Source organism: Pinus tabuliformis, chromosome 7 (assembly GCF_031772625.1).
Source record: "Pinus tabuliformis cultivar Carrire ecotype Pingquan chromosome 7, CPIR1, whole genome shotgun sequence".
Lineage (NCBI taxonomy): Eukaryota > Viridiplantae > Streptophyta > Pinopsida > Pinales > Pinaceae > Pinus > Pinus tabuliformis.
In genome coordinates this window covers 442,232,653-442,259,431 of record NC_142293.1, presented here as the reverse complement: position 1 = coordinate 442,259,431, position 26,779 = coordinate 442,232,653, and positions in this window count along the sequence as shown.

Genomic DNA, 26,779 nt, shown 5'->3' with positions numbered 1-26,779 from the left:
TTTAAACAGGAACGCAGCACGTTACAGAGATAACCATATACACAAAGATGCAGCGGAAATAATACTTCATTTCATTAATGGAAAATACTGAAATATGCTTACAGACAGAAATGGAAATAAACTAGCTAGGGCGATGGTAGCTTATCTTTGAGAAGAGATGTGATGGCTACATGCCTCTGAACTGTGTTACAATGAGGCTCGAAGGCCTATTTATTGTTGAGAAACAATGGAAAAACTCTTAACATTCCAAAACCTAACCCTAGGAGATGAAACGCCAAACTGTGGGCCCCGTTTGGGGGTAAGTTGGTACATCAACTTCCCGGGGTCGTAACTTTGGCATATGATCTCCGTTTGACGCGTACAATAGCTCATTAGAAAGATCTATCTGAGCACTATCATTGTTGGAATGGGCAACGCCAGTCCATGGAATGGACTGGCGTTGCCCTCGGATTCCCCAAAAAACGTCGTTTAGGGCCTCAAAACGGCTCCGGAAGTTCAGGACCCGAAAAACTGCTAAAAATAGTAAGTTGTGCTACAATTAAGGAAACTGAAAATGTTGAGAAAGACAATGGTGGGGGTCCAGGTGGACTTGGCAGGTGGCCACCAATATCCACCTGGATCACTTGGCAGATGAGTAGATAGGTAGAGAAACAAGGGCGCTCAACTATTTAATCTGAGCCCGGGAAGAGATAAGGGTACATTTAGATAGGAGGGCAGTCAAAAAGAAAAGAGGATAATCAGGGTCTGCAAGTCTAAGTGCACCCAAACCAAAAAGAAGAAAAAATGTTAGGTAAGTAGGCTGGGTAAGTAGTTTTGAGGTTGCAGAATGAATAAGTGTGATCAATTTTGTATTTCAAAGTGTTATTTCACTTCAGATCACAGGTGCAAGGAAATTTTCCCTTGGAGCATCTCAAACGAGGCATGATTAACTTCCCTTTCTTCCTTTCCCCCAAATCATTCACTAACTTCCCCTAAAGGTGTTAAGATCTGCTTGATATCTCTTAAGTTTCATCATTTGTCATATCATTGCCTAAGTAAAGATCTGCTTTGCTTAAGGATGCTTAGATTTCTTATACAGGTCCTGTTTCCCCTTTAAAGCCTAAGATTTCTATCCTTAGTGCTTTCTTCACAAAATTCATATTAACTCCTAACTCTATTAGGTAAATCCCTCCTTATCTCCCCTTCCCATACTAAAAAATATAGTAAATGTCCCCATTATTTACATATCCCCTCCTTTGGCTGAAATATAACCATAAATATTGCTTGGGAATTACTAAGTTTACTTGAAACTTAGTAAGAACCCTCATTTTGCTCAAAAACCATCTTCCTAAGGTGTTTGGACTCCTTCCAAAAAACAAAAACCCCCTTCAAATGCTATCGGACCCCTTCCGATGCATTAAGGACCCTTCCTAAAACCTAAAAATCTTCATCTGATGTACTAAAACCCATCTCCAATCACATTAAGCCTTCTTCCGATCACGTTAGGCCTTCATCGATTGAACAAAACATTCCTCCGATCCATATCCCCTTGTTATAGACATTTTTGTGCCTTACAGCATTGAGCATGAAATGTCCATAATCTAAGGGATCCAAAGTCCCTAAACATGTTGTTCCTACCCCTAGAGGAACAAGGCTAACAAACCACAGCAATTCACAGGAGTTCTCCACCAGAAATTGCTAAAAAACAAGTCAATTCAGGATCAATTCAGTGGCTCCACTAGCTGTCTACGCTGAATGTCAAAGCCAACACTGGCTACCTGCACTGCAACGTAGGTAGAAGCACTACCAGGGTGCGTTGAGCGAGAATTGCCAAATGGCAAGTTCATTCCAAGAGGTGTCAAGACCCAGGAAGCTTCCAGAATCTTCCTCAATGACACTTGCCTCAGTGAATTCGACTGGTGATGAGTAAGAGGTTCCTAATCTCCAAGTGGAAGCAAGAACCTCCAAGTGGAATCAAGATCTGACAGAGGGAGAGGACACTAGTCAGATCTCAAGCTGACTCATCCTCTCTCCAAACATCTATATATGGATCTCTCCTCCATGAGATCTAGAGGCGGGAATATTGTTATTGCAAAGAATTGCTGTTGGTTTGAGATTGGAATCATTGGGTGCTTAATGCTTTGAAGGGGGCGAAGATAGGAATTCCATTTGATGGGAAGGAGATGCTAGATTGGAGCCCTCTGGGTTGTATCTCTTCCTGAACCTTGTTATTCATCAATAAAGCTATCTTGGTTTCTCCTATATACTGATGTATCTTTGATGTATGATTGCATTAGTATGTTTAGTTTATTTCTAATCCTGAACTAGTTATGAATATGAATCTATGTCTTGTGTAGCGTTCTCTTCTTGTGATCTTGCAGAAACTTCTTGAAGCTGGGCGAGCGAGAAGGCAAGTAGCTGGGAACACTCAAAGAGAAGAGAGACTGGATCGAGGGACAAATGGAAGACACCGGTTAGTCCATCTATCTCTCTTCATTCTTAATTCATAAAGGAAGAATACTAGAATAGTTGTCTCTGTTTGTTGCTAAGGCACTGTCACACCTTAGGTGGATAGGATCGTCCTGCATAGGCATTTTTCCCCACAACAAATTGGCGACTCCGCTGGGGAGATCTGTTTAGTCATTTTATTTGTGTTTCTATCATTGTTTGTTTCATAGACTCGACAACAACAATCGAACTGCATCTGCTATTCCCAGATGCAAAGTAGATAGTTGCTGCTTTGATCCAATCACTGGACTTGTCTATGATCCGAACAAATGGACTCACAAATGATTTGATGATCCTTTGTGATAGATCTTAGTACTCCCTCAAAGCATCCCTTTGATTGTACCTTGCTTGTTGCTTTTATTTGGCCTGAAACAGTAGATTAATCAGCAATCTGTAACCCAGAACCTAGTGAGAAACTCTCGTTTCTCCTTCAGCGTGACCCCTGTGAAGAGGTTCTGCATTTCAACGTAGGTCCCGTGAAGGCTACATGCGCTGAATGTCAAAACCCCTGTGTTGAGGTTGCACTGATCCAGTTAGGCCTTGTGCAGCTGGGGTTCTCTGCTCTGTTTTGCCTTGTTTTGATCTCTGATTTTTGCAGCCTGTAACCAGCATAGGTACCAGTCTGATAACTCCTTTTCTCTGCTTAAATTCCGCCTCCTTTTGTACAAAAAGACTGTGAGTGTTTTTATGTGTTTTTTGCGTCATTTACAGTTTTCCTTTGCAAGAGTGAAATAGTCATCCTGTAGCCCTTGATTCAGATCTGTTGATTGTGATCTTAGGAGAGAGTTCATTGGCTGTTTACAGTTGATTATACATTTTCTTTTACTTTTGGTTTGATTTTTTCTCTTTTAAGTGTCGAAACAAGTATTCATTTCGGAAATCGTTAAGTGTTGTAATCTCTTCTACCCTCTCTAATTTTGAAAAAGTAAACTTGTTTGTATTTGTCATTTAAAAGCAAATTCAAAGTTGTACAAAAAGCTTTCTTTGTAGGCATCAATACTAAGAAAGTAGAAAACAAACACCTGCATTGTGCATTTGCATTTTGATAGTTTGCATGTCTGATTTAGGAAAATTGCATTAGAGTGTGCTGATTGCTCTTTGAGAAAAGATGGTGTCTTTCTTTTCCCTTAGTAGCTAGGATTTTCAAAGTTGAAAAGATATAAAGCTTGCTTATCATCTTTAGACTGCATTTAGGAATTGTATCATACATCTCGTGGTGAACCTCAAAAGGCAAACTTCTAAAAAGATCAACCTAAAATAAATTGAATGAACTTAACAACGCTTTGCAACATAACGCACAACATAGAGGTTTAGGCTAGAGACGTGTTCCGACGTCGTAAAGCCTGGTGACTGTCGATCTCGTTGATGGTGGGTGATTCCTCCTGAGGGACGATAGCACCAGGACGGATTGTGCTCCCATGTACCGTCGCGTATATATTGGGAGACCCCTATAGGCATAAACCCTTTATCCTTAGGAAGCCGTGTGTTATAGACATTTTTGTGCCTTACAGCATTGAGCATGAAATGTCCATAATCTAAGGGATCCAAAGTCCCTAAACATGTTGTTCCTACTCCTAGAGGAACAAGGCTAACAAACCACAGCAATTCACAGAAGTTCTCCACCAGAAACTGCTCAAAAACAAGTCAATTCAGGATCAATTCAGTGGCTCCACTAGCTGTCTGCGCTGAATGTCAAAGCCAACACTGGCTACCTGCGCTGAATGTCAAAGCCAACACTGGCTACCTGCGCTGAGCGAGAGTTGACATGTGGCAAGTTCATTCCACGAGGTGTCAAAACCTAGGAAGCTTCCAAAATCTTCCTCAATGGCACTTGCCTCAGGGAATTCGACTGGTGATGAGTAAGAGGTTCCAAATCTCCAAGTGGAAGCAAGAACCTCCAAGTGGAATCAAGAACTGACAGAGGGAGAGGACACTAGTCAGATCTCAAGCTGACTCATCCTCTCTCCAAACATCTATATATGGATATCTCCTCCATGAGATTTAGAGGCTGGAATTTTGTTATTGCAAAGAATTGCTGTTGGTTTGAGATTGGAATCATTGGGTGCTTAATGCTTTGAAGGGGGTGAAGATAGGAATTCCATTTGTTGGGAAGGAGATGCTGGATTGGAGCCCTCTGGGTTGTATCTCTTCCTGAACCTTGTTATTCATCAATAAAGCTATCTTGGTTTCTCCTATATACTGATGTATCTTTGATGTATGATTGCATTAGTATGTTTAGTTTATTTCTAATCCTGAACTAGTTATGAATATGAATCCATGTCTTGTGTAGTGTTCTCTTCTTGTGATCTTGTAGAAACCTCTTGAAGCTGGGCGAGCGAGAAGGCAAGTAGCTAGGAACTCACAAAGAGAAGAGAGACCGGATCGAGGGACAAATAGAAGACACCGGTTAGTCCATCTATCTCTCTTCATTCTTAATTCATAAAGGAAAAATACTAGAATAGTTGTCTCTGTTTGTTGCTAAGGCACTGTCACACCTTAGGTGGATAGGATTGTCCTGCATAGGCATTTTTCCCCACAACAAATTGGCGACTCCACTGGGGAGATCTGTTTAGTCATTTTATTTGTGTTTCTATCATTGTTTGTTTCATAGACTCAACAGGGAACAATCGAACTGCATCTGCTATTCCCCGATGCAAAGTAGACAGTTACTGCTTTGATCCAATCACTGGACTTGTCTATGATCTGAACAATGGACTCACAAATGATTTGATGATCCTTTGTGATAGATCTTAGTACTCCCTCAAAGCATCCCTTTGATTGTACCTTGCTTGTTGCTTTTATTTGGCCTGAAACAGTGGATTAAATAGCAATCTGTGACCTAGAACCCAGTGAGAAACTCTCGTTTCTCCTTCAGCGCGACCCCTTTGAAGAGGTTCTGCATTTCAACGCAGGTCCCGTGAAGGCTACCTACGCTGAATGTCAAAACCCCTGTGTTGAGGTTGCGCTGAACCAGTTTGGCCTTGTGCAGCTGGGGTTCTCTGCTCTGTTTTGCCTTGTTTTGATCTCTGATTTTTGCAGCCTGTAACCAGCATAGGTACCAGTCTGATAACTCCTTTTCTCTGCTTAAATTCCGCCTCCTTTTGTACAAAAATATTGTGAGTGTTTTTATGTGTTTGTGGCGTCATTTACAGTTTTCCTTTGCATGAGTGAAATAGTCATCCTGTAGCCCTTGATTCAGATCTGTTGATTGTGATCTTAGAAGAGAGTTCATTGGATGTTTGCAGTTGATTATACATTTCCTCTTGCTTATTGGTTTGAGTTTGTCTCTTTTAAGTGTCGAAACAAGTATTCATTTCGGAAATCGTTAAGTGTTGTAATCTCTTCTACCCTCTCTGATTTCGAAAAAGTAAACTTGTTTGTATTTGTCATTTAAAAGCAAATTCAAAGTTGTACAAAAAGCTTTCTTTGTAGGCATCAATACTAAGGAAGCGGAAAACAAACACCTGCATTGTGCATTTGCATCTTGATAGTTTGCATGATTGATTTAGGAAAAGTGCATTAGAGTGTGCTAATTTCTCTTTGAGAAAAGATGGTGTCTTTCTTTTCCCTTAGTAGCTAGGATTTTCAAAGTTGAAAAGATATAAAGCTTGTTTATCATCTTTAGACTGCATTTTGGAATTGTATCATACATCTCGTGGTGAACCTCAAAAGGCAAAATTCTAAAAAGATCAACCTAAAATAAATTGAATGAACTTAACAACGCTTTGCAACATAACGCACAACATAGAGGTCTAGGCTAGAGACATGTTCCGGCGTCGTAAAGCCTGGTGACTGTCGATCTCGTGGATGGTGGGTGATTCCTCCTGAGGGACGATAGCGCCAGTACGGATTGTGTTCCCACGTACTGTCGCGTATATATTGGGAGACCCCTATAGGCATAAAACCTTTATCCTTAGGAAGCCGTGTCGGCCGCCCTTTATGCCTGGGGGCATGTAAACCTTTTGGAGTGCAAGCAAGGGGCGGCTATTTATTTTTTTAAATTTTTAGGTCCTCCCCTTTAAACCTGTAGGTCTAACCCTTTAAACTCGTAGGATTAGTCGTTTCCGAACTTGCATAACGAAAGGATCCGGAGCAAATCTTCGTGAGATGAAGCTCCATAAAAAATAGCATCTTCACTGAGACATTCTTATCATATGACCGGGTAATCGAGCAGTTTTAGCACACAGTTCATGCTCGTTAAAAAATAAACGCAAGATCCGAGCAGTTTTAGCGCATAGTTCATGCTCGTTAAAAAATAAACATAAGACCGAGCAAATGTTTCCACCTGTGTTTAAGCTCGTTAAAAAATGAACTATCCCGGTAAATAACCACTGTGAATGTAATATCATCAGCCATTAAAGCCTTGGTCGTGTTTGCACCGTCACCTCCACTTTTCCATTGGCCGATCGTTCACCTCCATATGTTTGTTTACCCATTTTGAGGAACAGCTACGAAGAGTGATTTCACCTAGCCATCCTTGTGACACTGCCGTGATTGGAAAATTCCAACCTGTACCTGGAATCAGTTGTTAACCCTGTTTATCACTCGTTCCTCAAAAGACGAGTCTTCTTTAAGCTCTTTTCATCTGACTCGTAAAATATGAAAAGATTGACGAGTCCTTGGCCTTCCAGCTCGTTAAAGGGACAAGAAGTGCTATCCCTCCTCTAGATTTTAATCTTTTTGGACCTGAGGGATTATTGCACAAAAAGATCGAGCGCTTGTTTGTTCGGCTCGTTAAAACTATCGAAAACTCATCCCTTCTGTATTGTTTTATACTTTTTCGGACTTAAGGGATTAGATGACGAAAAAGGAATTTTGGAGTTAACTTTATGTACCTTTTCAGACTCTCTAAAAATGAAAAGGACCGAGTTATCCTTGTCGTTAGACTCGTTAAAATCATTAAATAGCGACAAACTTGTCTTTAGACGAGAACGAGTTTCACTATCGCTAGGCTCGTTAAAACATAGCGATGGGCTTGCCCGAAGGGCAGGTTATATAACAAGCATATGTTATCCTCCTCAAGCTTGACAAAAATAAAGAGGTACTGGTCAGCAATGACTGGGGAAAAATTGGGAGAAACTCAAGAAAACTTTGATGGTAGCAAGTCGCTCTTGAACATGACACTTTTCCTCCGTACCACAATCGGGTTGGGTTGTTTCATTCACCGGTCACATCACCATGGTCTCGCCATACCATCCATATTTGGGGTAATGCTACCGATCCATCGCATCAGTGTCGCCATATGTTCAAGAGAAGTCATTCAGAAAAGTCAACCGTGTCCCATACACTGCCATACATTATCCTTCATCCTTTCATGACCGCCACCCTGAATCATATGTCACAGATCGTTTTCACCTCCATCAAAATCATTAGCTCCGTTCCGTGTCACTGATGTGGGATTCATTAAGGCCCTCCTTTGACGGATCGCTTCTTGTCGACATTAGCTCATTATCCAAGAAGTTGATCTAGGAACAACCCCTTCAGTACTTTGAAGCTTGCTTGCCTCAATGGCAAGTTTCTCACTTCCGGCGACAGGCATACATCAATGACCTTCGACCGAAAGATTTTGCGTGGTGTTCGACGCCAAGTCCTTTATTCACACCACATGAATTGTACTGCAGTACCTTGAGGGTCATTATCATTATCGGTGATTCCTCTCGTGCTTGTTAACGGTTTACCTCATTGACCGGTAATCAAGCAATGTCTTTCCATGTTCGACTTTAGAACATTTCTCCCATGGATCGACTTGTACTTAGAGTGAAGATCGAACGAGTTTGAAGACCCCGGATCTAGTTTCATCCATCCGGGCTGCGATATATATTTAGGAAAGATAAAGACATTGACATGTACATCATTGCAGCAGATAATCATCCTACTCAAAGGATGATAATTTCATCAAAATTATCAGTCTACCACCAGACAATTGTTTGTTCTATGTACAAAAAAATGAATTTATAAAGTTGAGCATGGGAATGCCCGCCTCAGCTAGATCATGAAAGCAGTACGAAAAATAATGTATTGTATTGTATCTTATTACAGGTCTCCTCCCAGCATTGGATGAACTTCGGATCCTCTTGATAAAGCATTTCACCCGATAAACGGCCTCATACTTTAGGGGGAACTGTTATAGAAATTTTTGTGCCTTAAGGCATTGAGCATGAAATGTCCATAATCTAAGGGATCCAAAGTCCCTAAACATGTTGTTCCTACCCCTAGAGGAACAAGGCTAACAAACCACAACAATTCACAGAAGTTCTCCACCAGAAACTGCTCAAAAACAAGTCAATTCAGGATCAATTCAGTGGCTCCACTAGTTGTCTGCGCTGAATGTCAAAGCCAACACTGGCTACCTGCACTGAATGTAAAAGCCAACACTGGCTACCTGCGCTGAGCGAGAGTTGACATGTGGCAAGTTCATTCCACGAGGTGTCAAAACCCAGGAAGCTTCCAAAATCTTCCTCAATGACACTTGCCTCAGGGAATTGGACTGGTGATGAGTAAGAGGTTCCAAATCTCCAAGTGGAAGCAAGAACCTTCAAGTGGAATCAAGGGCTGACAGAGGGAGAGGACACTAGTCAGATCTCAAGCTGACTCATCCTGTCTCTCCAAACATCTATATATGGATCTCTCCTCCATGAGATTTAGAGGCTGGAATTTTGGTATTGCAAAGAATTGCTGTTGGTTTGAGATTGGAATCATTGGGTGCTTAATGCTTTGAAGGGGGTGAAGATAGGAATTCCATTTGCTGGGAAGGAGATGCTAGATTGGAGCCCTCTGGGTTGTATCTCATCCTGAACCTTGTTATTCATCAATAAAGCTATCTTGGTTTCTCCTATATATTGATGTATCTTTGATGTATGATTGCATTAGTATGTTTAGTTTATTTCTAATCCTGAACTAGTTATGAATATGAATCCATGTCTTGTGTAGTGTTCTCTTCTTGTGATCTTGCAGAAACCTCTTGAAGCTATGCGAGCGAGAAGGCAAGTAGCTGGGAACTCACAAAGAGAAGAGAGACCGGATCGAGGGACAAACGGAAGACACCGGTTAGTCCATCTATCTCTCTTCATTCTTAATTCATAAAGGAAAAATACTAGAATAGCTGTCTCTGTTTGTTGCTAAGGCACTGTCACACCTTAGGTGGATAGGATCGTCCTGCATAGGCATTTTTCCCCACAACACCGTGTCGGCCGCCCTACTGATCGCAATGCATTGAACACAGCATTCAGGAAGATCGACCGCCCGTACCCTAAAAAGTATTCTGTAGTTTTGCGAAAAGTTTGGCACACCCTCTGCCTAGAACTCCAGAGCAGTTCCTTTTGGCCTTTTTCAGACTCTATAACGGAAAAAGTCCATCCGAGCATTTGTCACTTCGGGCTCGTTAAAACATCGAAGGAGACTAGAGTCATATTTAGCTTTTTCTCGACTCTTTAAAAGTGAAAAAGCAAGTTGTGTCTAAAGCGTCGTTAAAATTTATTTTAAACGGAACAATCACCCCTATTCCTGCGTTGATCTTTAGGTTGAAAAAATGGAGCACACCAACCAAGGAATTCCCCTTGGTGGAAGTCCTAGTCCCTTCTCCTCTTGGGGAGATGTTGGTGCGCCCCATATGGCCACATTGTCGCTTCCAGGACTGACAATTGGCCTGCCGGTCTGGCTCTTTTCAACCAATGTCGTTCAGAACACCACTATTCCTGAACAGTCGAGTCAACAGTTAGACCAGACCAGAGTTGCCCACCAGCGTTCTACTTCATCTAATTCTTCCTCTCCTCCTTCCTCTTCGCTTGACGGAACTGGTAAAACAAAAAACCAAGTTCCTAAGGAGAAGAAGGAAAAGAAGAAGAAAGAGAAGAAGAGGAAGGAGCCAAAAGCAACCGGGGGCAGACAAGTGTCGTCTGACAGAAATCCACACACAGCACTGACTAGGCCTAAATCGCCATGTGTCATATGCAAGGGAAACCACTTCCACAGAGATTGTCCCTGCATCCCCCGGATACTAAGGGACTGGTCTCCCCGTTTGCACAATTCGGTAGCGTCAACCTCTGATAGCCATGTTGACTGCTCACCGTCAACTAGTGAAAGTGAAGCCATAGGACAGAGAGGGAAAGATAGATTTCCCTGCAAACTGTGTGAAGGCGACCATGCCATCCACCGTTGTCCCTTCTTAGATGAGGCTAAAAGAGTTTTAGAAAATCGCCCGATTTTACGAGCGCAACTTCCTCCTGGATATCAAAAACTCTTGCCAAGTCCTTCACTAGTTGAGAACCCGGCTGGCCCACCCAGGTGGTCAGCCGAAGCACCTATCATTGAAGATGAACCGTCTGGATCCATACCTGACGAAAGTCAAAAGGTTGAGGCGGCAGTTGACCCGGTTTTTCCTTCAGAGGCTCTATCCTCGAATGATACTATCACAGAGGAGAATAAAGACGACACCGTCCAAATTCTCTTCGTCAACACAGACTCCGACGAACAATGGGGAAATTTGCCCATTCCTTTGTTGCAGGAAGGAACTTCGTCAGAGTCATACCCGACCGTCTATTCGGTCCCACCACCAAGCAACCTAGTTGTCTCGTTTGACTGGAACCAACTAGGCAGACCCCGTTTGCCAGCAAGCATACCATTCAGAATTATCGTTCAAATATACAGAATGGTAATGGCTGGCACTATCGTTGATGAGGGGGCATCTGTGAGTATCCTTTCCTCTATTGCTTGGAAAGCGCTTGGTTCGCCAGCGCTTTTGCCTGAAATGAGAAATCTATCAGGCTTTGATAAAGGAACCAGTCGACCTTTAGGGATCCTCCCCAATGTGCCCATAACATTGAAAGGGAAGACAGTTCAAATGAACGTGATGGTCGTTCAAGGACCCTTGGATTATAACCTACTCCTTGGACGAGACTATATATATTGCATGGGAGCCGTCGTCTCCTCACTCTTTAGAGTAATGTGTTTTCCGCATGAAGGAAGAGTGGTCAAGCTCATGGACCAACTTTCATTTCCCGGATCACGCATCGCAAATAGTCATGTACCATCCCTAAATGGTCTATTCACGCAAGAAGTGTCTCAACCCACGGTCCGTCCTCCTGATGAGCGCGAGTAATCCGAGAGGATATGACTGGAACCCAGGGGGAATGCGTCCTGGTCTGCTTCGGCAGGAAAACTTTGGGTATAGAGTAGGTTTCCGCGGGAGAATATGACTAGTCTGTACCCGTCTGTCTAGGAAGAGGGGTTATTCTAGAATAAGATTCTTTTGTCAAAGTTATGTGAGTTGGGGGGCATCGTCGCTCACCGTTGTCTATTTTGATAGACATCGCCGAGGAAGTGTTTTATTTATGGCCACGAACGAGACAATCTTTGGGTAACCTGAAAGAGGTAGGCCTCTCTCGGTGAAACAAATGTTTTAACGGAAATGAAGTAGAGGTAACTTTAAAATCGTACTTTATGCCCGGGGGCATGCAAACCTTTTTGAGTGCAAGCAAGGGGCAACTATTTATTTTTTAAATTTTTAGGTCCTCCCTTTAAACCTATAGGTCTATCCCTTTAAACTCGTAGGATTAGTCGTTTCCGAACTTGCATAACGAAAGGATCCGGAGCAAAGCTTAGTGAGATGAAGCTCCATAAAAAATAGAATCTTGATGAGACACTCTTATCATATGACTGGGTAAAATCGAGCAGTTTTAGCACACAGTTCATGCTCGTTAAAAAATAAACGCAAGATCCGAGCAGTTTTATCGTATAGTTCATGCTCGTTAAAAAATAAACATAAAATCGAGCAAATGTTTCCACCCACGTTTAAGCTCGTTAAAAAATGAACTATCCCGGTAAATAACCACAGTGAATGTAATATTATCAGCCATTAAAGCCTTGGTCATGTTTGCACCGTCACCTCCACTTTTCCATTGGCCGATTGTTCACCTCCATATGATTGTTTACCCATTTTGAGGAACAGCTGCGAAGAGTGATTTCACTAGCCATCCTTGTGACACTGTCGTGATTGGAAAATTCCAACCTGTACCTGGAATCAGCTGCTAACCTGTTTCATCACTCGTTCCTCAAAAGACGAGTATTCTTTAAGCTCTTTTCATCTGACTCGTAAAATATGAAAAGATTGCCGAGTCCTTGGCCTTCCAGCTCGTTAAAGGGACAGGAAGTGCTATCCCTCCTCTAGATTTTAATCTTTTTGGACCTGAGGGATTATTGCACAAAAAGATCGAGTGCTTGTTTTATTCGGCTCGTTAAAACTATCGAAAACTCATCCCTTTTGTATTGTTTTATACTTTTTCGGACCTAAGGGATTAGATGACGAAAAAGGACTTTTGGAGTTAACTTTATGTACCTTTTCAGACTCTCTAAAAATGAAAAGGACCGAGTTATCTTTGTCATTAGACTCGTTAAAATCATTAAATAGTGACAAACTTGTCTTTAGACGAGAACGAGTTTCACTATCGCTAGGCTCGTTAAAACATAGCGATGGGCTTGCCCGAAGGGCAGGTTATAGAACAAGTATATGTTATCCTCCTCAAGCTTGGCAAAAATAAAGAGGTACTGGTCAGCAATGACTGGGGAAAAATTGGGAGAAACTCAAGAAAACTTTGATGGTAGCAAGTCGCTCTTGAACATGACACTTTTCCTCCGTACCACAATCGGGTTGGGTTGTTTCATTCACCGGTCACATCCATGGTCTCGCCATACCATCCATATTTGGGGTAATGCTACCAATCCATCGCATCAGTGTCACCATATGTTCAAGAGAAGTCGTTCAGAAAAGTCAACCGTGTCCCATCCACTGCCGTACATTATCTTTCATCCTTTCATGACCGCCACCCTGAATCATATGTCACAGATCGTTTTCACCTCCATCAAAATCATTAGCTCCATTCCGTGTCATTGATGTGGGATTAATTAAGGCCCTCCTTTGATGGATCGCTTCTTGTCGACATCAGCTCATTATCTAAGAAGTTGATCTAGGAACAACCCCTTTAGTACTTTGAAGCTTGCATGCCTCAATGGCAAGTTTCTCACTTCCGGCGACAGGTATACATCAATGACCTTCGATCGAAAGATTTTGCGTGGTGTTCGACGCCAAGTCCTTTATTCACACCACGTGAATTGTACTGCCGTACCTTGAGGGTCATTATCATTATCGGTGATTCCTCTCGCACTTGTTAACGATTTACCTCATTCACCATTAATCAAGCGATGTCTTTCCATGTTCGACTTCAGAACATTTCTCACATGGATCGAATTGTACTTAGAGTGAAGATCGAACGAGTTTGAAGACCCTGGATCTAGTTTCATCCATCCGGGCTGCGATATATATTCAGGAAAGATAAAGACATTGACATGTACATCATTGCAGCAGATAATCATCCTACTCAAAGGATGATAATTTCATCAAAATTATCAGTCTACCACCAGACGATTGTCTGTTCTATGTATAGAAAAATGAATTTATAAAGCTGAGCATGGGAATGCCCGCCTCAGCTAGATCATGAAAGCAGTATAAAAAATAATGTATTGTATTGTATCTTATTATAGGTCTCCTCCCAGCATTGGATGAACTTCGGATCCTCCTGATAAAGCATTTCACCCGATAAACAGCCTCATACTTTAGGGGGCAACTGTTATAGACATTTTTGTGCCTTACAGCATTGAGCATGAAATGTCCATAATCTAAGGGATCCAAAGTGCCTAAACATGTTGTTCCTACCCCTACAGGAACAAGGCTAACAAACCACAGCAATTCACAGGAGTTATCCACCAGAAATTGCTCAAAAACAAGTCAATTCAGGATCAATTCAGTGGCTCCACTAGCTGTCTGCGCTGAATGTCAAAGCCAACACTGGCTACCTGCACTGCAACGCAAGTAGAAGCACTACCAGGGTGCGTTGAGCGAGAATTTCCAAATGGCAAGTTCATTCCAAGAGGTGTCAAGACCCAGGAAGCTTCCAGAATCTTCCTCAATGACACTTGCCTCAGTGAATTCGACTGGTGATGAGTAAGAGGTTCCTAATCTCCAAGTGGAAGCAAGAACCTCCAAGTGGAATCAAGAACTGACAGAGGGAGAGGACACTAGTCAGATCTCAAGCTGACTCATCCTCTCTCCAAACATCTATATATGGATCTCTCCTCCATGAGATATAGAGGCGGGAATCTTGTTATTGCAAAGAATTGTTGTTGGTTTGAGATTGGAATCATTGGGTGCTTAATGCTTTGAAGGGGGTGAAGATAGGAATTACATTTGCTGGGAAGGAGATGCTGGATTGGAGCCCTCTGGGTTGTATCTCTTCCTGAACCTTGTTATTCATCAATAAAGTTTCTCCTATATACTGATGTATCTTTGATGTATGATTGCATTAGTATGTTTAGTTTATTTCTAATCCTGAACTAGTTATGAATATGAATCTATGTCTTGTGTAGCGTTCTCTTCTTGTGATCTTGTAGAAACCTCTTGAAGCTGGGCGAGCGAGAAGGCAAGTAGCTGGGAACACTCAAAGAGAAGAGAGACCGGATCGAGGGACAAACGGAAGACACCGGTTAGTCCATCTATCTCTCTTCATTCTTAATTCATAAAGGAAGAATACTAGAATAGCTGTCTCTGTTTGTTGCTAAGGCACTGTCACACCTTAGGTGGATAGGATCGTCCTGCATAGGCATTTTTCCCCACAACACCCCCTCCCTCCGACGCGATATCGCTGTCGGAGGTGGCAATGACTTTGTTGGCCCATATGTATTCACGCTCCGATAGCAAACCGCCGATCGCGATATCGCAATCGGCAGTCGCAAAGGTTTCTGTAACGATATATATATGCCCCCCTCTCATCCACTGATGTGATATTACTATCACACCCGAAATCATATCGCATCATGATCCACTCATTATCGCAATCGCATCATTTATCCATATATATCTCCGCTTCCCCGTAAAACTTGGTTATATTGCAAAACTTAAGTTTTACCGCTAACCTCATTTTACCTCAAATATATGGCATTTGCACAAATATTTCCCATTTTCGCACAGCCGCATGCCTTATCGCTTTTCCGATATCAGCGATCGCTCCCATCGCATCGCATATATAGAAGCCATCGGCCCCTGTCCCCACCGATTGCCGATCACCGATTTAATCCCTGCCGTACTGCCATGTCACCCTGCCACATCACCCTGCCACGTCACTGGCATACCGGGACCCACCGCTGACATCATGCTGCTGTCATGCTAACATCATCACTGAAAGAAGGCGTGAAGGGCAAAAATCGCAGCAAAGGAATCTTGAAATGAGAAACATAGGCAGTTTTAGCGCTAATCGTGCATCGCTAAGAAAAAATGACCAAAATGGAAGACTTCATATTGCTCGGCTACCAACAGGCCCGAAAATTCGCAGTTTGATAGGATTTCTTCATTTATGTTCATATTCAAATCGGCCAGCGCCGATAGCATTCCAGAGGCCATGAAAAGCATTTGCAGCAGCCATTTTTGCCTTGAAAGGGCAGAAAAGGAGCGATTTGACAGTTTCAAGCACATCAAGGGAGAGAAAGTGGCCCAATTCAACTGTAAAAGAGTACCAGAGGAAAGATAAAGCCCAAATTCAATCAAAGAGTATCAGTGAAGTGGAAAATTACATCAGATCGACAATACCAAAGCAGGTGAACATTAAAGGCCCCCAAAGCAAAGTCAAAGAAAGCGGTGAAGCCATTTAAGGCTCTGAGATCACAGTTAATACACATCAAAGCCACTCAAGAGCAGGGGATCAAAGCCCGAAGCATAGTTATGGCTAAATGAACAGCACAGAGCCATAAGGACACCATATTAACTCATTTTGATACAGCTACCTCCAGCGCAGCTCAAAGATATTTTCTTGCATTAATTTCAGGACAAGATTAGATTAAAGAACTCATTTCCCTCAGATTTGTTTAAGATCTGCTGTAATAGATATTTTTGGATATTTTCTCTATATAAACCACCCTAATTCATTGTTTAAAGGGTTTGTTGGTTGATAATCCTCATTCGGGACTCTCACTGTATGTTTGAGAATTTATATAATCAAAGACTGCTAAAAAGCTTGGAGGATGGACTGTCTGTTGTGTTATTAATGGCTGAAGAGTGAAATATAGAATTCTTGCGCTGCTACATGGCCCAATAAGTGTTTCTTACCTCTGTTTTCAATTCATATATGTTTATATCATACATATATCACCATCTAAGTTACAGAAAGAAAGATTAGCTTAGAATTTGCTTGGCTGCACTCTATGCTCAGTTTCTGTGACTTCTATATGTTTTCTTCTGATTTAGGCATAAATATGAATTCCTCATGGCTCATATTTGCTCTATTTCATTCATGTATGACTGTTATTTAGGAATTCTTGACTGCTCCTAGATATAGTTCACTCACCTTCCCTCTGTTAAGCTGAATGAGAGATTCTTAGTTGCCTTTCATTCCTTAGCCTTCATTTCATCCTTTTTAGCTTGAATGATTGTTTCATGTGTAGCTATCCTGCTCTATATTCCTCTTGTGACCAAGAAAACGCACCAGTAGCCCTACTCCATGACTCCATGCCCAATGGTTTGAACCTCTCACACTATGCATGCCTCCCTACTTGAAAACATCAATCATCCCACCAAAACTTAAACAAAACCCAAAGAAACCCATAACTAGCCTAAAATCATCCTCAACAAATCTAAATCAGAAAGAGAGAGCCCTCTCTGATTATGGGTAGGCTAGGACCTGTAGTCCAAAGATTGCTTTGTGGTTACCTCGGCCATATCCCTTAAGGAGCCAAGGGACAACCTGAGTGATAACATCATGTACATGTCGACACGTCATGTATAGCATTGGGAGCAGTACTGACATAGGCTAGTGGAGGAGACTTGGACCATACTATCGCGTTTGCAAGCCGAAGACTATCCAAAGCGAAGAAGAACTATTCCACCAGCAAGTGAGAAGGGTTAGCTATGGTGTATGTGCTCTAGATGTTTAGGCACTACTTGTTGAGTGGCCATTTTAAGATGTATACAAATCAATCCACGCTAAAGTACCTGGTCAATAAGCCTGTGTTGGGGGGGGGGGGGGGGGGGAGAATCTGCAGATGGCTCTTATTGTTCTAGGAATATGATTTTGAAGTTATTATGAAGCCTAGACGATTGAACATGGGACCAGACCATCTATCATGCATCGAAACAAGGGAAGAGCCCACTAATTTGGAAGAAGGATTACCTGACTCACAACTATTTACAGCGCGCACCACGGATGGTAATTTTGAGGATATAATACACTTCCTAATGATAGGGACGACACTGGAAGCATACACCATCTAATAAAAGAAGGAATTAGTGGTGCGCGCAACAGATTTCTTTGTCATTGCTGGGAATCTATACAAAATGGGGTTTGATGAGATATTGCAGCGATATGTACCCGAGTTTGAAAGAAGTAGCATCCTCACAGACACTCATGGGGGCAATGCGGGAGAACATTATGTAGGAAGAAAAACTGCGCAGAAGTTTCTACGTGTAGGGTTGTGGTGTCCAACCCTCCATCAGGACTCAAAAGCATATTGCAAGGCATGTGATGTGTGTCAAAGGACTGGTAGGCCATCGCGGAGGGATAAGATTCCTTTGAATCCACAGATGACATTGCAACCCTTTGAGAAATGGGTGATATATTTTTTTGGACCCATTCAACCCCAAAGAAATAAGGGAGTAAGGTACATTATCACCGCGATGGATTATTTGAGTCATTGGACAGAGGCACAACCTGTGAAGATTGCACAGGCGTGACTACTGTAAAGTTCCTCTTTGAGTATGTACTAACGTCATTTGGATGTCCAAAGGTCTTGATGAGTGATCGTGGTACGCACTTTCTGAATGAAACAATTAGCGTGCTAATAGAGGAATTCTAGATATATTACCAAAGAGCACGTCTTATCACCCACAGGCTAATAGGACGGTGGAAGCGTTCAATAAAGTGCTCGAAAATGCACTGACCAAGGTTTTCAATGCTCAGTGAAGTGATTGGAACCTACACATACCTGTAGTACTATGGACTTATTGAACGACATGCAAGAAGTTGACTGGACAAACCCCCTTTAGGCTTGTCTATGGTGTTGAAGCGATAAAGCCTATGGAATATATTATGCCTAGTCTACGCATAACGAAACTCATAGGTATGACATATTGTGGAGCCCTTGAGGAAAGTCTCAGACAATTGGATGAGCTTGACGAAGAAATATTTCTATCTGGATTTCACCAACAGGTCCAAAAGCAGCGCGAAAAGGCATGACATGATCGACATATTAAGTTGCGCACATTTAAGGTAAATGACCTTGTTTTTCTGTATGATATGAAGTTTGATAAATGTCTAGGGAAATTCAAAATGCACTGGTTAGGGTCCTATGTTATTAAAGAAATTATCGACGAAGGATTGGTACAGCTAGTCAAATTGAATGGAGAGCCCTTCCCAGGAAAGGTGAATGGCAGTTGATTGAAGCCATACACTAGCGGTCCGGCCATGTGACTAGATGAAGGTAGCATAGTCTTAGCACTCCAAGCAGCTAAAAGTAGGCGTGGGACTATAAAATACACTACCCCGGTTGGGGAGCTACGTGATTTGAGGTTTGTGTGAAGCAAGTGTCACAGGGTTTGCGGTAGTCCGGAGGGAGCTGCACTACCCAGGGAGAAATCATGTAGGTTGGCCGTAAAGTGACCGTTAAAGTCACTTTTCATTATTTGACGATAGAAGCATAGCCAAATGGAGTGGGTGACCAACATTTAAGACAAAATTTATGGCTCAGATCCTTGAAAATCTGCCACCAATCCAGCATTAATGAATCGAATTTGGGGGGAACGGTTGAATTTGAATTCAAAATCCCCTATATATTATAGGTGGCTGTCCAGTGAAAAACACATGGCATTTTGAGAATTGAGTTGTTGAGCACTCAGGGACCCATTAACCGAGAATTCTTCGAGGCTTTCAAAGAGACTCTTGCATTTTCAAACTTGCCAGAAACGTCACGAGCACTGTTAGAAAGTGTTATGTCGGTAGCCGCAGAGATTATAAATATCGAAGTAGTAGAGGAGTTGGAACAGGAAATGGAAATAGAGGCAGAAGTAGCTGCGCCGGAAGTGGCCAAAGTATTGGCAGAAGTCCCTAAATCACCAAGGACGCTAAGACCAAAGTCGACCCCAACCAAGGAAATTTAGAAATAATACTGAGAGGGGGGTGAATTAGTATTATCAGATCAATAATTTTATTTCCAAAATAGATTTATATACGCTACTTCAGTGAAGTGAACTAGCATGTACATGTGATTATGCTTAAAGAAACCAGCGTATATGCAGAGAACTTGTGATTTAGACAGTTTATCATGAGTTGAACTTAAACCAATATATCATAGATTTATTATACAGTGCAGGAAAAATCATAATAAAGCATTACACATAAGCAACACACATGAACACTAGGATTTAAGGTGGAAACCCAATGTGGGTAAAAACCACCTGCTGCTGTTGTCTTTGTCTTCTTTTAATAATAAGAAAAATTGTTTATAATCTTGTACTGGTGTAGGCTTCTACTTAAATAAGGTTACAACCTTCTCTCATTTTCCAGCTTCTACTAGAAAGGAGCTACAACCCCTTTGCTCTTGTAGTAGCCAATATGTTTACTAGTATGTAGGTGCCAGCCTACAGAAAACTCCTCTCTTCCACCAAGGACCACGTTTCGTGAATTTTCAAACTGGATACTCCTGGATCACAACACCACAAACTAAAGGCCATTTTTCATCAAATTTTCACACTAGACCCATCAAATCCTTTTAAACTTAAACTGCATCAACCAATATTCAGTTAGTCTAAATAATTAGATCACTGACACCAGAACTCTGTACTGAACCCAGAACCCTGCATCATCATCCAGAACTAGCTGTAACTTGAAAAACCATGCATTAGAGTGTATATGCTACTTGGTTGAAACCAACTTGCATGTATACGTTACTTCCTTTAACCCAACCTACGTATATCTCTAAAGATACTAAATCATACACTTCTGAACCACAGACTGTACTAATCAATGACATTCTGGAGATCTACTATCATATTACAGAGTTCAAAATGGATAGCAACAAGGATCACCCTTCCTTCTTAATCAATCAATCAATTAGATTCAATTTTCTTATACAATAGTTCTACGTTCAGATCTAAGAGGACTTCATTGACAAACAACAGTAAAACAACAAAATTTGATCAAGTAGATCACTCAGATTTGAACAGAAGCTTTTCTTTTTGTATATGCTACTTGGAGGAGTCGAACCTACATGTACACGTGATTTCACTGAGACGAACCTGTGTATAGATCTGCAAAGTTTGACTCAGAACTTTGCTGCATTTCCAGACTTCAGACAAACCCAAATCATGATAGATAGCAAATAGAATAGCATAAAACATCAGATCTAGTCACAACCAATATCAGATCATTCAAGAATAATTCATTTCAAGTCTCATGATTCCTGATCCAATGTTAAACTCAAGGTGCACATGAATATTTCATATCCAATCCCAAACATAACCCTGCAACATAATATATACTTCAGATAGAAGTATTCCTTGGAATCTCATTGCTTACATGCCTTGGCCTAATGATCTTCTCCTCCTTATATATTCTTAGGCCTTTCTCAATACCTTGGACCAAAAGCTTGGTTTTCCAACATGTACGTGCTTTTTCACCTATGAAAGTGTGTGTATACGTTATATGTTACTTTTTTTATGTTAAACCGCGTGTATACGCGCCTTGGACAAAGTGAACCAATGTATACCTCTCTTTCTTCATTCTTTGGAATCTGATCTGTAATCCTTTGTTGTTGACCTGATGCACTGTGAACTTGCATCTGAGTGAGTTGCCTTCAAGGAAAATACCTCTATCATAATGCTAAAAATCTCCCCCTTTGGACTTGATGGCAATAACAACACCAAGACACTCTCCCCGTTTGACATCAAGGGCAAAAGGGTGGACCAAGATATTCTCTCCCCTATGTTGTTCATGCTCCCCTGAGTACATGTTGAATTCTCTAATTGAGCTCCCATTTGTACATGCTGAGATGCACTGAAATCGTCCATGCTCCCCCTGAACACAAGTAGAGTCTACAAAAATATTCTCGAAAAGAATAACATGACTCTATAACTCAACTATGTGAGTATGCCCTTCCTATCACCAATGATGCATACATACATCCATCTCCCAACCAAGTGGGGATATACTATATTTGACTCATCCACCCAACCAAGTGGGGATATACCAATTTCTTATACATGACATAAATATAATTACATCATCCATCCCATGCAAAGTGGGGATACGAATTACATCATTTGTCCAATCGGACTCATTCAAATGTATGAGAAGACATATCACACCCTAGACTTTTACACGACTTTAAGCAACAAGAAGTATAAATATCTAAAACCATAGTTGGACTCAACAACCATAATCCAAACAATGCAAAATGCGAGTGAAGGCCAATTCTCCCCCTAAACCTGTGCTACCTGTGTATTGTTAATAAGTCAATGATCAAGGCATCTTTGTCAATTAGAGAAAAAATTAATGAACAGAGCATATCAATAGACTGTAATCATCAACATCAGACAGAGAACCCATATCATAGCCTGCACCACTGTTTTTCTTGACTAAAAAACATATACGCTCCTTGACCCACAGAAACCCCCATGTGTACACGACTATACTTCATGAAAAATGCATATAAAAACCTTTCTCTAAAAAATTAGATTTAACTATAGGATGATGTAGCAACTACTCCCAGCTTTTGTCTGATATATTCAAATGTTTCTCTGGGCAGTGGTTTAGTGAATATATCAGCAACCTATTCTTTGGAGGGAACATGCTCCAATTTGACCTTGTGTTCAAGCACTTGTTCACGTAGAAAATGGTATTTGATGGGTATGTGCTTGGTCTTGGAGTGCATGACTGGATTCTTTGAAATACTGATGGCACTTGTATTATCACATAGAATGGAGATGGGTGGAGTATATGTGATCTAAATCTCTTGCAAGGTTTGCATCATCCAAAGTATTTGTGTGCAACAAGATGCAATAGCCACATATTCTGCTTCAGCCGTGGATAAAGCAATTGAACTTTGTTTCTTTTTGAAACAAGACACTAACCTAGAAACCATATAGAATGCACCACCACTAGTACTTTTTCGGTCATCAACACTTCCTGCCAAATCTACATATGTATATGCATGAAGAGTAAGATCTGCATCTCTAGGATACCATAAACCAAAGTCTTGAGTTTGTTGAAGATATTTGAAAATTATTTTGACTGCCTGAAGGTGTGATTCCTTTGGATTTGCTTGGAATCTTCCAACTATTCTTACTGCATGCATGATGCCAGGTTGGGTACTTGTTAGATAAAGCAGACTGCTAATCATGGATCTGTAAGTTGGTTGATGTACTGCTGCTGATTCATCATTTGAGATGAGACTGCATCCTGTTACCATCGGGGTACATACAGGTTTATAATCTTCCATTCCATACCTTTTCAAGATCTGTTTGAGATATTTGGTTTGTGAAAGAAAAATACCATCTTTATTTTGTTGAACTTCTAGACCGAGAAAATAGGTAACTTCACCAAGCAAGGACATTTCAAATTCTTGCTGCATTACTGAAGCAAAATTCTGACTCATGGATTCTTCATTGCTACCAAAAATGATATCATCAACATAAACAATAATAACTAGAAATTTATCAGTTTCAATCTTTGTATATAGATTTCTATCTGCTGAAACTTTTGTAAAACCTCGTTGGTGTAGATATTTGTGAAGGCAGTAAACCAGGCCCTTGGAGCCTGTTTCGGACCATAGTAGGCCTTTTTGATTTTGCATATAAGTTTTTCATCATTTCAGAGTATGAATCCTTCTGGTTGTTCAATATAAACTTCTTCTTCTAAATCTCCATTTAGGAAGGCTGATTTTACATCCATTTGGTACATACTTTGAATTTCTGAAAATTAGAAAGAGCAAGAAACATCCTTACGGCTTCAAGTCTGGCAACGGATGCAAAAGTTTATTCAAAATCTATACCTTCTTGTTGAGAATACCCTTTACAAACAAGTTTGGCCTTGTTTCTAATGACTTCTCCATTTTCATTCAGTTTGTTTTTGAATATCCATTTAGTTCCTATAATATTTTTATCATGAGGTCTAGGAACTAATTCCCAAGTATCATTTTTTTTAATTTGCTCAAGTTCTTCATTCATGGCCTTGAACCAACATTCGTCTTTTCATGTTTCTTTTACATTTTGAGGTTTGGTGGAGGATAGTAATGCTAGATAGCTTGAGGTCCCTATAATAGTTCTTCTGGTCTGTACACCTTCGTCATTTTCCCTTAAAATTTGAGTTTCTGGATGATTTTTATGAACATACCTTAATGGAGTCTTTTCTTCTACCATTATTTCTTCTTCTGGTGCTTCATTGGTTTCTTCTTCAATGTGATTTTTATTTGATGTGAAAAATAATCCTTATCTTCTTCATTGTCATAATCTTTTGTTGATTCTATCTATTTTGGATTTTTTGATGCTTCATCAATTACAACATCAATGCTTTCAACATTTTTTCCAAGTCTTTTATTATAACATTTATATCATTTACTTCTGGAAGAATAACCAAGAAGAATACCTTCATCTGCTCTGGGTTCAAACTTACCAAGTTTTTCATTAGTCCTTGATCCTGATTTAAACAGGAACGTAATAAAATATAGAGATAACCATAAAGATAGATATGCAGCGGAAATAATACCTCATTTAATTACTGTAAAATATTGAAATATGCATACAAACAGAAATGGAAATAAACCAGCTAGGGCGATGGTAGCTTATCTCTGAGAAGAGATGTGGTGGCTACATGCCTCTGAACTATCTTACAATGAGGCTAGAAGGCCTATTTATTGTTGAGAAACAATGGAAAACCCTTCACATTCCAAAACCTAACCCTAGAAGATGAAACACCAAATTGTGGGCCCCGTTTTTGGGTAAGTTGGTACATCAACTTCCCGGGGTCGCGAATTGGTCGTACTATCTCCGTTTGACGTGCATGATAGCCCGTTGGAAAGATCTCTCCGAGGACTACGACAAAAAAGACAATATTTAGGCAGAAAGATCGGTGGCGGTAGATTTCCCAAAAAACGTCGTTTAGGGCCTCAAAACGGCTCCGGAAGTTTAGGACCCAAAAAACTGCTAAAAATAGCAAACTGTGCTATAATTAAGGAAACTGAAAAAACTGTAAGAAGCACTAGAGGGGATCCAAGTGGAATTAGCGGGTGGCCACCAATATCCACCTGGATCATTTCTCCCCCCTAGGAAGCAATGGTCCCCATTGCGTTGAGTTCCTCCATCAGATGAGGGAACTTCTGCTGCACTTGGTCCCTGTTGAGCCACTTGCCCTGGTGAAGGAGTTGTCCTGCTTTGACAACTCGATACAGTTGGATATTCTGCTAGCAAGTGTGCTTGATCTGTGTGTCCATGATCCGATCAGTTGCAGCTTGTTCCATGCACGCTGGATTTAACTCTGTAGGTGTGAGTTGTTCTGCAATGTCGGACGTGTCTAGTAATGGTGGAAAGTATGGCCGAAGGTGGTCGACATTGAACACCGGGTGCAGGCCAAGGAATGGGGGAATGCTGAGCTCAAATGCATTGTCTCCCACAGCCTTGGTAATGGTGTAAGGGCCATATCGGAGTGGTCTGAGTTTCCGATAGGCTCCGGTAAGGTGTTCCTTTTGCAAATGCAACCAGACTTTGTCACCCACTTGAAACTTGTGTGGCACCCGATGTTGATCATGTCGCTGCTTGTACTTGGCATTTGGTTCCTCCAGAATGTCATGGACCTGCTGGCGAATATGTTGGATGTGCTCAATGAAGTTGTTTTCCTTATCTGTTTCGGACTGGACATGAGTAGAATCTGCGTGAGTAGCTGCAAATGGCATGGCCACATCGATGGGACATAGTGGCTGGAATCCCAATCCCACCTTAAAAGGGTTGTGGCCGGTTGAGCTGTGGAGAGCCCGGTTGTAGCTGTGCTGAACATAGGGGAGGCTCTCGTCCCATGTGCGTGGATGCTTTGATTTGTACATGCACAAAATGTGTACGATCATCCTGTTGATGACCTCATTCTGGCCATCAGTTTGAGGATGGAAGGCTGTGGACTTAGTGAGTTTGATGTCCAACATCGACCAGAGGCTAGACCAAAATGTACTGAGGAACCTGCTGTCCCGATCTGAAATGATAGACTGTGGGATCCCAAAGTGTACCCATACTCGTTCAAAGAAGAGTTTAGTAGTGGCTTCTGGTCTTGCAGGCTGCCATAATGGCCATCTTCGAGAACCTGTCGACGACCACAAAAACATAGTCATTTCCATGCCTAGTGGAAGAGAGGCCTGACATGTAATCCATGGAGATGGATTCCCAAGGTCGACTAGGGGTAGGCAGCGGGGTCTAGAGGCCTTGCTTCTTGATGGTTGGTTTGGCAATGGTGCAAGCAGTGCATGATCTAATGTACTTCCCGACATCCTGTCGAAGATTCGGCCAATAGAAATATTTCTGCAATAATGCCACCGTTTTTTCGACCCCAAAATGCCCAACGACCCAATTGTAGTGTGCTTCCCAGATCATCTTGGCATGCTCGCTTGAAGGAACAAAAAGGTGACCCAAGTGGAAAACAGGTTGTCCTGGAGGTGAAAATCTGGAACATGCTGACCCTCCAAGGGTGTCTGGTATGTGTGGCCGAATTCCGGGTCGCTTTTGTAGAGCAGTGGCCAATCAGAAGTCTCGTGCCCACAAGAGTTGAGCACGGTGGTTAACGCCATGATCGATGGTCGACTGAGGAAATCTGCAACATTATTGGTGCTACCCTTCTTATACTTGATATTCAAATGGAACTATTGCAGGTATGTGGACCACTTATGATGGCGATCATTCTACAATTTCCCTTGGGTCTGTATGAACTGCAGGGGTCGGTGGTCTGTGTGGATGACCGTTTCCTTCCCCATAATGTAATGCTTCCATTGTCGGCAGGCTTGCACAATGGAATACATCTCTTTGTCATAAGTGGGATACTTCTGGACTGTGTCTGAAAGTGTCTCACTGTGATATGCCATTGGATGCCCGTGTTGAGTAAGGACTGCCCCAATAGCATAGTCAGAGGCATCTGTCTCGACCTCAAATGGTTGTTGCAAGTTTGGTAATGCAAGAACTGGTGCTGTGTAGAGTTGATCTTTCAACTCTGTGAATGCCTTCTGTTGA